Here is a 12469-nt window from a genome sequence, read left to right on the forward strand (position 1 = left end):
GGCCATATCACATTGGCGGGTCATAGTCATCCTGTGATCTACCAATACCCCAAGGTTCTTCTCCTCCTCTGTTGCTTCCAACTGATGCATCCCCAATCTATATCTAAAGTTCTTATTATTAATCCCTAAGTGCATGACCTTGCACTTTTCATTATTAAATTTCATCCTATTACTATTACTCCAGTTTACAAGGCCATCCAGATCTTCCTGTATGATATCCCGGTCCTTCTCCGTGTTAGCAATACCCCCCAGCTTTGTGTCATCCTCGAACTTTATTAGCACATTCCCGCTTTTTGTGCCAAGGTCGGTAATAAAAAGGTTAAATAAGATTGGTCCTAGAACCGATCCTTGAGGAACTCCACTAGTAACCTCCTTCCAGCCTGACAGTTCACCCTTCAGTACGACCCATTGTAGTCTCCCCTTTAACCAGTTCCTTATCCACCTTTCAATTCTCATATTGATCCCCATCTTTTCCAATTTGACTAATAATTCCGCATGTGGAACCATGTCAAATGCCTTACTGAAATCGAGGTAAATTAGGTCTACCGCATTTCCTTTGTCTAAATAGTCTGTCACCTTCTCAAAGAAGGAGATCAGGTTAGTTTGGCACGATCTACCTTTAGTAAAACCATGTCGTACTTTGTCCCAATTACCGTTGACCTGAATGTCCTTAACTACTTTCTCCTTCAAAATTTTTTCCAAGACCTTACGTACTACAGATGTCAAACTAACAGGCCTATAGTTACTCGGATCACTCTTTCTCCCTTTCTTAAAGATAGGAACTACGTTAGCAATTCTCCAGTCGTATGGTACAACCCTTAAGTTTACTGATTCATTAAAAATTCTCGCTAACGGGCTTGCAATTTCATGCGCCAGTTCCTTTAATATTCTCGGATGAAGATTGTCCGAGCCCTCCGATTTTGTCCCATTAAGCTGTTCAAGTATGGCTTCTACCTCAGATGTGGTAATATCCACCTCCATATCCTCATTCCCGTTTGTCATCCTTCCATTACCCCTAAGCTCCCCATTAGCCTTATTAAAGACTGAGGCAAAGTACTTATTTAGATATTGGGCCATGCCTAGGTTATCCTTAACCTCCTTTCCATCCTCAGTTTGTAGCGGTTCCACTTCTTCTTTCTTTGTTTTTTTCTTATTTATATGGCTATAGAACCTTTTACTATTGGTTTTAATTCCTTTTGCAAGGTTCAACGCTACTTGGCTTTTAGCCTTTCTCACTTTATCCCTACATGTTCTGACCTCACTAAGATAGCTTTCCTTGCTAATCCCACCCTTCTTCCACTCCTTGTAGGCTTTCTGCTTTTTCTTAATCACCTCTCTGAGATGCTTGCTCATCCAGCTTGGTCTACAACTCCTGCCTATGTTTTTTTCCCCTTTCTTGGGATGCACCTGGACAAGCATGGTGTGGTGCTGACTAAACGAGGCTTAAATCAAGAGAATATCTCCTGTTGTTTAGTTCCTCCTGTATTCAAGAAAACAGGTGTCTGTAAATTCTTTGTATTTCAACAAGATTGCATCAAAGGCACTAGACTCCTGAATTTCTCCTAACTGGAACAACCTATAGCCCCCAAAATTTTGGCTAGCTGTTCAGTCCAGAAGAGATAACATTAAGATAAATAGATTGGGCTCCTTGAATCTCTCATAATAAGGCATGTTGTCTAATCCTTTAATCATTCTTCTGGCTTGTCTCTGAACCATCTCCAATTTATCAACCACCTTTTTGAACTGTGGTCAACACAACAGGACATATTATTCCAGCAGCAATCACACCAGTGACAAATACAGAGGTAAAATAATCTCTCTGCTTCTACTCAAGATTCCCTTGTTTATACATTCAAGGATCACGTTTACCCGGTTAGCACAACTTGGCACTCTCAAACGCTCCTCGTGAGGTTTTCCCACTCTTTATAAAATAGTCATTTGAGCAGGGACTGGAACCCAGGTCTGTGAGATAAGTGCTTTAACCACCAGCCTATGGAGTCATTCTCATGCCCTCTCTGGCCAAGTATGTATGTATTTTACTAGGGCTGTTGATTAATCTCAACTCATGTGATTAACTCAAAAAATGAATTGTGATTAATCGCAGTTTTAATCACACTGTTAAACAATAGAATACCAATTGAAATTTATTGAATATTTTGGATGTTTTTCTACATTTTCATAGATATTGTATTCTGTGTTGTAATTAAAATCCAAGTGTATATTATTTTTATTACAGATATTTGTACTCTAAAAATTATAAGAGAAATAATATTTAATTCATCTCATACAGGTATTGTAGTGCAATCTCTTTGTCATGAAAGTGCAACTTACAAATGTAGATTTGTTTTGTTACGTAACTGCAGTCAAAAACAAAACAATGTAAAAATTCAGTCCTACTTCTTGTTCAGCCAATTGCTAAGACAAACACGTCTGTTTACATTTACAGGCAATAATGCTGTCGCCTTCTTATTTACAATGTCACCAGAAAGTGAGAACAGATATTTGTATAGCGCTTTTGTAGCTGGCACTGCATGGTATTTACGTGCCAGATATGCTAAATATTTGTATGCCCCTTCGTGCTTTGGCCATCCTCCCAGTGGACATGCTTCCATGCTAATGACACTCGTTTTAAAAAAAAACAAAACGTTAATTAAATTTGTGACTGAACTTCTTGGGGGAGAATTGTATGTCCCCTGCTCTGTTTTATCCATATTCTGCCATATATTTCATGTTATAGCAGTCTCGGATGATGACGCAGCACGTTGTTCATTTTAAGAACACTTTCATTGCAGATTTGACAAAATGCAAAGAAGGTACCAATGTGAGATTTCTAAAGATAGCTACTGCACTCTACCCAAGGTTTACGAATCTGAAGTGCCTTCCAAAATTTGAGAGGGACGAGATGTGGTGCATGCTTTCAGAAGTCTTAAAAGAGCAATACTCCAATGCAAAAACTACAAAACCTGAACCACCAAAAAAAGAAAATTAACTTTCTGCTGGTGGCATCTGACTCAGATAATGAAAATGAACATGTGTCGGTCTGCACTGCTTTGGATCGTTGTCAAGCACAACCCATCATCTACATAGACGCATGTCCCCTGAAATAGTGTTTGAAGCATGAAGGGACATATAAATCTTTAGCACATCTGGCACATAAATATCTTGCAACGCCAGCTACAACAGTGCCATGCAAATGCCTCTTCTCACTTTCAGATGATGTTGTAAACAAGAAGCACGCATAGGGTGACCAGATGTCCCAATTTTATAGGGACAGTCTCGATTTTTGGGTCTTTTTCTTATATAGTCTCCTATTACCCCCAGCTCCCTGTCCTGATTTTTCACACTTGCTTTCTGATCACCCTAAGGAGACAGAATTATCTTCTGCAGATGTAAACAAACTTGTTTGGGTGAGCGATTGCCTGAACAAGAAGTAGAACTGAGTTGACTTGCCAGCTCTAAAATTTTACATTGTTTTGTTTTCGAATACAGTTTTTTTGTAATTCTACATTTGTAAGTTAAACTTTCATGATAGAGATTGCACTACAGTATTTGTTCTAGGTAAATTGAAATATAGTATTTTGTTGTTTTTTTACATAGCAAATACTTGTAATCAAAAATAAATATAAAGTGAGCACTGTACATGTATTCTCTGTTGTAACTGAAATCAATGTATTTGAAAATGTAGAAAATGTCCAAAATATTTAAATAAATGGTATTCCATTATTGTTTAACTGTGATTAAGCAAGATTAATTGCGGGGGGTGGGGGGAGGAGAGAGATAGCTCAGTGGTTTACAAATTGGCCTACTAAACCCAGCATTGTGAGTTCAATCCTTGAAGGGGCCACTTAGGGACCTGGGGCAAAAATCAATACTTGGTCCTGCTAGTGAAGGCAGGGTATTGGCCTCAATAATCTTTCAAGGTCCCTTCCAGTTCTATGAGATAGATAAATCTCCAATTATTATTATTAATTTTTTTAATCACATGATTAATCATGATTAGTTTTTTAAATTGCTTGACAGCCCTATATTTTATACAGCTTGGAAGAGCTTCTATCAGAGACAACGAGAGAGGCTGCCCCAGAACACCCTATAGCTCTTTGGTTAGAGCACTCACCTGGGAGGTAGGAGCAGAGCCATAACTAAGCATTTTAGTGCCCAAGGCGAGCAATCATATTTGGACCCCATAGAGGTGACATGTAGGGGGAGATGTGAGGTCATGTGCCCCCCCCGATTTCTGCCTCCCACTTAGCACAGAAGTTTTCAAACTGTGGGGGCATGCCTCTCTAAGGGGAAGTGCCCCATAGTGTGAAAACCATCACCTCCTGCCAGCAGATTGGAAGCTGGTGGGAGCTGCCCCACCCTCTGGCTCTCCATGCTGTAGGAGCCGGGGTGTTGGTTGGCTGCCTGGCAGCCCTCCTTCCTCTGCTCCCTGAGCCAACTGCTTCTGCACAGCTGGGCACTCCGCGGGCAGAGTGGGCAGCACAGCTCCAAGCTGCCTCTGTCCTGAAGGAGCCTGGCTGCCACAAGATGTCCCTGCTCCCTGAATTACTCATTCCCCTTGGGCACCTGCCTCTCAGCAGCTCGACCTAGTTGCCACCCAAGAACCTGCCATTGCACCTAGTGACTCTCCCCATCCTCGCTATGCATATAGCGAAACTGCCCCTTGCTCCCCTTGGCGACCGGACTTGCAGTCACACAGCCTGAGCTCTGCCACTTGAGCTCAGTGCTCAGCACGTGCACTGGGGACAGGCAGCTGATCGCAGGGCAGACTCACTCCCAGCTCCAGAAAGCAAGGCCATGAGAATGGAGTAACCCCTAGGGGTACGATATTTTATCTTCCAAGATAGAGGATGCTGCTGGGGGTGGGTGGGGGGGTGGGAAAGGAGCTGGATGGGGTATTTGGGGTGTCTGTGTACTAGGAGGGATATTTGCAGAGAGCTGGAGGGTGTATTTGGAGGGGGCACCTGCTGCAGGGGTACCCAGTGGAGGTGGGCTGCGAGGGCAGGGGGAATGGACTGGCTTAACGAGGATGCTGCTACTGAGGGAATGCTGCATGAGGGGCTCCCACTTTCCTGCTATCCCCTTCTCTTCCTTATCCCACCCCCCCTTCACTCCCAAATCCCCATCTCTTTCCCCTGCCCTATCCCATCTCCCTTCCTTCCCCACTGCCTCTTCCCCACCTCAGCCCCCTTCCTTGATATCTATATCCCCCCACTCCCCTTGCCCTCCCTCACGGATACTCACCATTGTACAGAAAACAGGGTGGGGGCCATATAGGGTACCCATCACATGCAGAAGGGGAAAAAAACAGGCACTAGGACCCAGGAAGTGGCCTCTAGCTGCAGCTCCCAGACCACCCCCTCTGCTCCAGCAAGGCCTCTATTTGGGGGGAGGGAACTGTGACCAATGGGGGCAGCGTGCAGAGCCTCCCTGGCCACCCATGTGCCTAGAGGGCCACAAGGACCTGGCAGTGGCTTCTGGGAGCCACAGGCCCCTGCTGACTAGAGTTTTAACAGCCCAGCTGGCTGTACCTGCTAGGGTCCCTTTTCGACCAGGCATTCTGGTTGAAAACCAGGTGCCAGGCAATCCTATTTGGGGGGAATTGCCCCCCAACTACACCCAGGATTCTGGCCAATGTTGCTGAGCTCAATCGGGAGGAGGGAGGGAGACACTGCTGGGCCCAATCCTGAGGGGAGGGAGTGCTGACAGCACTGGTCCTGATCCTGCACTATCCCATTTTTGAGCTCCCCACTTGGTCTGCATCCTGGGTGGCTGCCTCTCCCACCCTGCTCTACTTACAGGCCTGGGTAGAATATTAATCTTCAAGTCCTAGTTCTGAACAATGTAGAGGGGTAATTTGAACTGGGATCTCCCACATCCTAGATGAGTGCTCTAACCAGTGGAATACTGGGAGGGCTAGGGGCCCCTTCCTCCATGTTTTAGGTGGGGCCGTATCTAGCAGGCAGCTTCTTGAGCATGCCTACAAAATTGGGCCCCATGGGCAAATGCCTAGATTGAGAATCCTGCTAGGATTTAGGTGCTGAGCAGCTCAGCAGCGTCAGTACTCTGTGTAACATTTGCACATGCCCATGGGCAGAAATCTAGGCAATATGGGGACTTCACTGGTGAAAACTTAAGTACCTAGGGACTGTGAGTGCCTATGGGTTAGGGGCAGCTGAGCAGGGGTTCTGTGGCTTTAAATGTTGAGTTAGGCAACTCAATCCCTTTGTGGATCTAGTCCTTAGATGCAAGTTACCCAGAGCTGCTGAATTTAAAATGTCCAATATGAGTACTTGGATGGGGCATTAGGTAAACTGCCTGGGTCTCTGGCTGCACCCACCCTCACTGCTTCTGTGAGACAGTGGCAGTCTCTGACTCAGGAATAGGAAGGTGCTCAATGAAGCGAGTATTCTTCACCTGGACCCCACCCCTCTTCAAACCACAGTGTCTCCAATTGGGTAACCAGGAACTGAGACACGGAGAGCAAGGGGCTGTTATTTAAAGTCTGGCTAAAGACCTATCCCCTTTGTAGACCCTGTCCAGGTTTCTGCACATTCTGATTGTTAACTCTTCATAACAAATCTGACATAAAGACCTTGCTTTTTGACTATTTCTGTTCCTCCGTTTTCCTTTCAACTTTACAAACACTAATTTCACCACAATTGTCTATAAATGCTGCTGTAACTGAAATGGTCTCTGTGACACAGTAGTGACAAGCAAAACATCACAAGAGTCCCCTGCCAAGGAGTACATAATGCTCTCTTGTAGGAACTACATTTCCCAGCATGCCTGCCTTTGACTGGCCCTTTAAATTTGGTAGTGCTGAACTGCTGTAAACCTAATATGGCCATTTTGCTCCTGTTTGCTGTATGTTGTGTGTGCCCTTCTCCTAGCTGGTAAGCACCTTTTTTCTGTTTTCTCTCAGTTTCTCTTTTGCTATTGCAGATGTTCTCTTTCTGGGAGACTTGAAGGATGGCCTATATGTAATTTCTTAATCCTATTTTTAAGTATGTAAAAGAGAAAATCCTATTTATTGTTAAGGTTATTGCTGTCAATACCTGTGAAGTGTAGAGTTTAAATTGCTGGAAGGTACACCTGTGGATTGGGCATGAAAATAATTAGAGGCAGGGAGTTTCTGAATGAGTGGTTCTTTTTTGTTTCTCTCCAATTAATTATTTTTCCATCCCCTTCAGTTTTTAATTTTGCAGGCTACAATAAGAAAGCACTGAACCTGAATAATTAAAGAGTGAAAATAAAAGGAAATCCTCTGATTTATGAAAAATGGAGAAGCCTCCAGAAGAGTTTGGGATAAACTGTTTGCAGAGTCCTAGATTATGAAGTTTCAGAGGGGTAGCCATGTTAGTCTGGATCTGTAAAAGCAGCAAAGAATCCTGTGGCACCTTATAGACTAACAGATGTTTGGAGCATGAGCTTTCATGGGTGAATACCCACTTCTTCAAATGCATGTAGTGGAAATTTCCAGGGGCAGGTATATATATATGCAGGCAAGCTAGAGATAATGAGGTAGTTCAATCAGGGAGGATGAGGCCCTGTTCTAGCAGTTGAGGTCTAAAAACCAAGGGAGGAGAAACTGGTTTTGTAATTGGCAAGCCATTCACAGTCTTCGTTTAATCCTGAGCTGATGGTGTCAAATTTGCAGGTGAACTGAAGCTCAGCAGTTTCTCTTTGAAGTCTGGTCCTGAAGCTTTTTTGGTGCAGTATGGCCACCTTAAGATCTGCTATTGTGTGGCCAGGGAGGTTGAAGTGTTCTCCTACAGGTTTTTGTATATTGCCATTTCTAATATCTGATTTGTGTCCATTTATCCTTTTCCGTAGCGACTGTCCAGTTTGGCCGATGTACATAGCAGAGGGGCATTGCTGGCATATATTACATTGGTTAGGGTTAGATTATGAAGAATCTCAAGAGAAGGGTGGGCAGAATAATCAAATCCTGGGTGATCCAATCCTGTACTGAAGAATTATGGAACACATGCAATAGGAAATACAGTACTCTAGAATTACAGTCCTGTCAGTGCTGGTCACTGTGAGTAACTGTATACTGGAGATGGCACTATGAAGAGTTCACAAAACAAATGTGTTAGACAACTTTTTCGCTCTTGTGAGGAGGGAGGGATACCATTATTACTTAAAAATCAGTTGATCTCCAGTATTGGATTCAATCCTTACTCAGGTTTTATTCTGACATTATTCAGTGATATTAATGTGAGCTGTCTCTGAGAAAGCACTGAGTAAAAGCCAAGCAAGGGTTGCAGGATTTGGCCCTTTACTTCTAAACTTTAAGTTCTACACTGCTGATTTTCCCTCTTTCTCTGCAGCCCTTTCCCCCTGCCGCTTCCATGTATAGACATTTCTCATGTCCCCTTCTCTCTCCTTTACTGCCTAGGGGCCAAATCCCTAGCTATGTCCTAAAGTAGACAGAGCAGGTGGCATACAACCCACCCATGCCCTCCTTGGGCTCTGGCTACAGGGCTAGTTTCCATGCATAAATTAGAACAGCTGAAGAGCTGCTCAGCTTGACACTGGCTGGCCACAGCCCCAAGCAGTGGCTCTGGTATGGTGTTTCATAGACCTGCCCTGACCACACCAGCTATTGCTGGCAGCAGAGAGTGGGGCTGGCAAGGAGTCCCTGTGCTACTGAAGGATCTCCCTAGCACTGGAGGCAGGCTTCAGCCTTCCTGCCTCCCCGGTCATATGGGCTTAGGAAAGAAAAGTTAACAGCTGGCAGGAGCCCCCCAGTCTCTCAGCCAACTGGAGCTGAAACAGGTGACTGCAGGAGGGATCAGTGCATGGTGATGATGTCATCACCTGCCTCGTTTGTTAGCTTTTACTCTGGACATCCTCTACCCTGCACTGATTGGCTTTTCACTCCCGCCCCCTCAATCTCACTCTTCCTGCTTGCCCCCTTTCTTTAGGTGTTACCACAGTGCAAGTTAATAACAGGTGTACTCAGGGGCTCTCCACACAGAGCAGGGGCACACAAACTGCACCCACCCAAGAACCTGTCCCCAAAGCATCCCCTGCTAACTACTTGAACAAAATAGTTGAACAAACTTTGCTGCCTTCATGCTCAGAACTACTTGGTAAATATTAAATTGCCCTGAGTGTTGAAATGATCAGCCATGTCCACTGGAGACATGTTGCTCCAAAGAGAAGAAACCCAGACTTCTTCTCCCACACCCTCCATACCTTTTGTTTTATTTTTTGTTGCTTGCTGTGAAAAGTCTGAGGCAGAATATAAAGCAAAGATCATTCTAGGGGCCTTATCCATTGATTGATGTTGTTGATAACAATGTTACTAATGATGTTCCTGAGCCCCATTGATTTCAGCTAGTGGATTGGTGTCAACAAATAACTCCACTGCACAGCTAGAGAAGCCATTCATGCTAAATGGAAATCTTTACACAGCTATTTGGATTGGACTGTGAGGTGCAAGAGCCAAATGTGGTGTTTATGCTTCTGAGCAAGCCAGCAGGATAATAGAAATATAAGTAATTGAGAAAATTAAATAGAGCATTTTAGATATATCGGCGTGGATTGTAGAGAATACCACTTAAAATGTCAGTAAAATGGGGCTAGAGCTCACATAGGCCTTGATAGTTTCTATTATGTTGCTTTTGTATATCTAATTTGATATAATCTGCAGAGCTGCTGTAGTACAAGGTTTAGCAGCTCATTCTCCTCTCATTGTGCCTGTGTAAATGGATTGTCTTCAAGAAATGAGGAGCTCCTTACAGTATCATGTGATGGAGAGAAATGTCCCATCCGTTGCTGGACAGTCCCACCAGAAAAACGGATTGGCCCAGTGTGTTGCAACCAAGACACTAGGCTCAGAAATACTTTTAATAGGCAGGGTGCACCTTCTCTTATCATAGGATATCAGGGTTGGAAGGGACCTCAGGAGGTCATCTAGTCCAACCCCCTACTCAAAGCATGACCAATCCCCAAATAGATGATCCCAGCCAGGGCTTTGTCAAGCCTGATCTTAAACTCCTACGGAAGGAGATTCCACCACCTCCCTAGGTAACCCATTTCAGTGCTTCACCACCCTCCTAGTCAAAAAGTTTTTCCTAATATCCAACCTAAACCTCCCACACTGCAACTTGAGACCTTTGCTCCTTGTTCTTTCATCTGCTACCACTGAGAACAGTCTATATCCATCCTCTTTGGAACCCCCTTTTAGTTAGTTGAAAGCAGCTATCAAATCCCCCTCATTCGTCTCTTCTGCAGACTAAACAATCCCAGTTCCCTCAGCCTGTCCTCATAAGTCATGTGCTACAGCCCCATAATCATTTTTGTTGTCCTCTGCTGGACTCTTTCCAATTTTTCCACATCCTTCTTGTAGTGTGGGGCCAAAAACTGGACACAGGACTCCAGATGAGGCCTCACCAATGCCGAATAGAGGGGAATGATCACATCCCTTGATCTGCTGGGAATGCCCCAACTTATACAGTCCAAAATGCTGTTGTCCTTCTTGGCAACAAGGGTACACTGACTCATATCTAGCTTCTCGTCTAGTGTAACCCCTAGGTCCTTTTCTGCAGAACTGCTGCCTAGCCATTCAGTCCCTAGTCTGTAGCAGTGCATGGGAGTCTTCCATCCTAAGTGCAGGACTCTGCATTTGTCCTTGTTATGTCCCTGCTCTCTCTGCTTAGTGTCTTCATACAGGCCCTACTTTTCTCTGCATGCCTTTCTGGGGCTGGTGTTCAACATCTGGCAGACTCTCAAGCACTTGTAGCCCTAAAGTGGATATTTTGCCAGGCTGGCCTCTGCTTGCTACCTCTCTCTCATATACATCTGGCATGGTGCACCTGTCATGTTCAATGTTGCTACAGGAAATGGCACATTTGCAACAATGGCCTTAGGAACTGTGTTCACCAGTGGAGGGCAGAGGGTGGTGTTATGCCATGTTTCTGCCCCTCATGCTGCATCCTTGTGATAGTTAATGTGTCAGCAGGGCTGCTTTAACAGGTTCCTAGGGTCATTGTGTCAGTGATCATGGTGTCCAGTGTGCTGGGTCCTTGCCCTTTCCTGTCTCTAATTAATTTATATTAAAAACCCTGGAGCCAGTGTAACCAGAAGCTATTGATGAGGAGATGATTATGCTGATGAAATAACAGTATGGGAATGACTGGCCCCAGAGGATGCCTAGTGTGAACAGGGTATTTCCAGCCGGCAGTGGCTGATCAAACTCTGCATGGGCCTTCTTTCCAGAGCCGTCTTTGTCCTGAATATTTAGTGAACAATGCTGATCCTTTCTGATGGGAGCTTCAGAAAGGATGTGACTCCTTTCACAACACCAGCAGGAGCCGTATGTGTCAACACAATTAAGTTAAGTTTGTTAATTTTGTATCTACTGCCCACTGATATTCAGTTCACCATATTAACCATCCCTTTTGGAAACTGGACAGTGCCTAGCCTCCTAGAGTCTCGATATCAGTTCTTTGACATCTAAGACCTGGCTGGTCCTTGGAGTTTTGTCATATATTTTAAGCTCATACCTAGATCTGAGACAGAAAATTATACCACAAGAGTGACCTACTTGCTAGTGCTTTAATGCCAGTCTTGGCTATATCACAGTATAAAGACATTAATTCTGGGACTAATGCCACCACTTGACACATCTGCAAGTACAAGGCTATTGCTGGTGCCCTTGTAGGCAAAATTAGACACCTGCTAATATTGGTTGGTAGAAAACCAGGCAGAACTCTAGCTGAAAAGATTTCTATACTCTGTCTTGCCTAATGGGAAACACGTAATGGTTTCATGACCAGACTTGGTCATGTACATTAGTGCTTCCATCAAAGTTTAGTTTGCATAAGTTAAAATATAGCTTCCTCAGACAGTGTTGTGCCAGAGATTGCTGCCTGCATATGCACTGGCTTTCACTGTATTGTAAACATCTAATGAAGTATTTGCTTATTAAGATATGTTAGATCAAACTGCAGAGGAGCGTTAAGGTTGCTTGCCCTGCTCTTTCATTTCCTTCATCCCTGCATTGATTTCCAACACTCCAGAAATAATCTCTTGGTGAATTAGATCAAATTGTCAGCATCACTTACGATGTGCAGAATGGCTGGCTTGGCTGCCCTGTTGTCCTGACACCCTTTAACTGAGAGAGATTTGACCATTTGGAAATGAATCCCCAGGAAGTGCAAAATAGCTAGCTCTACAGGTGGCTTTGGCCAGGAATGGCTTGCTCTTTATTGGTTTATTACCATAAACAAAACCAGAGCAAACAGCACATTAAAGAGATTGGGAAAAGAGACAACTAAGGGGGGATATGATAGAGGTGTCTAAAATCATGACTGGGATGGACAAAATGAATAGCGAAGTATTATTTACCCCTTCACATAACACACAAACCCGGAGTCATCCAGGTGTTTGTCTAACCTGCTCTTAAAAATCTCCAAGGATGGAGATTCCATAACTTTTCTAGGCAATTTAGTCC

This window comes from Gopherus flavomarginatus, chromosome 5, assembly GCF_025201925.1.
Source record: "Gopherus flavomarginatus isolate rGopFla2 chromosome 5, rGopFla2.mat.asm, whole genome shotgun sequence".
NCBI lineage: Eukaryota > Metazoa > Chordata > Testudines > Testudinidae > Gopherus > Gopherus flavomarginatus.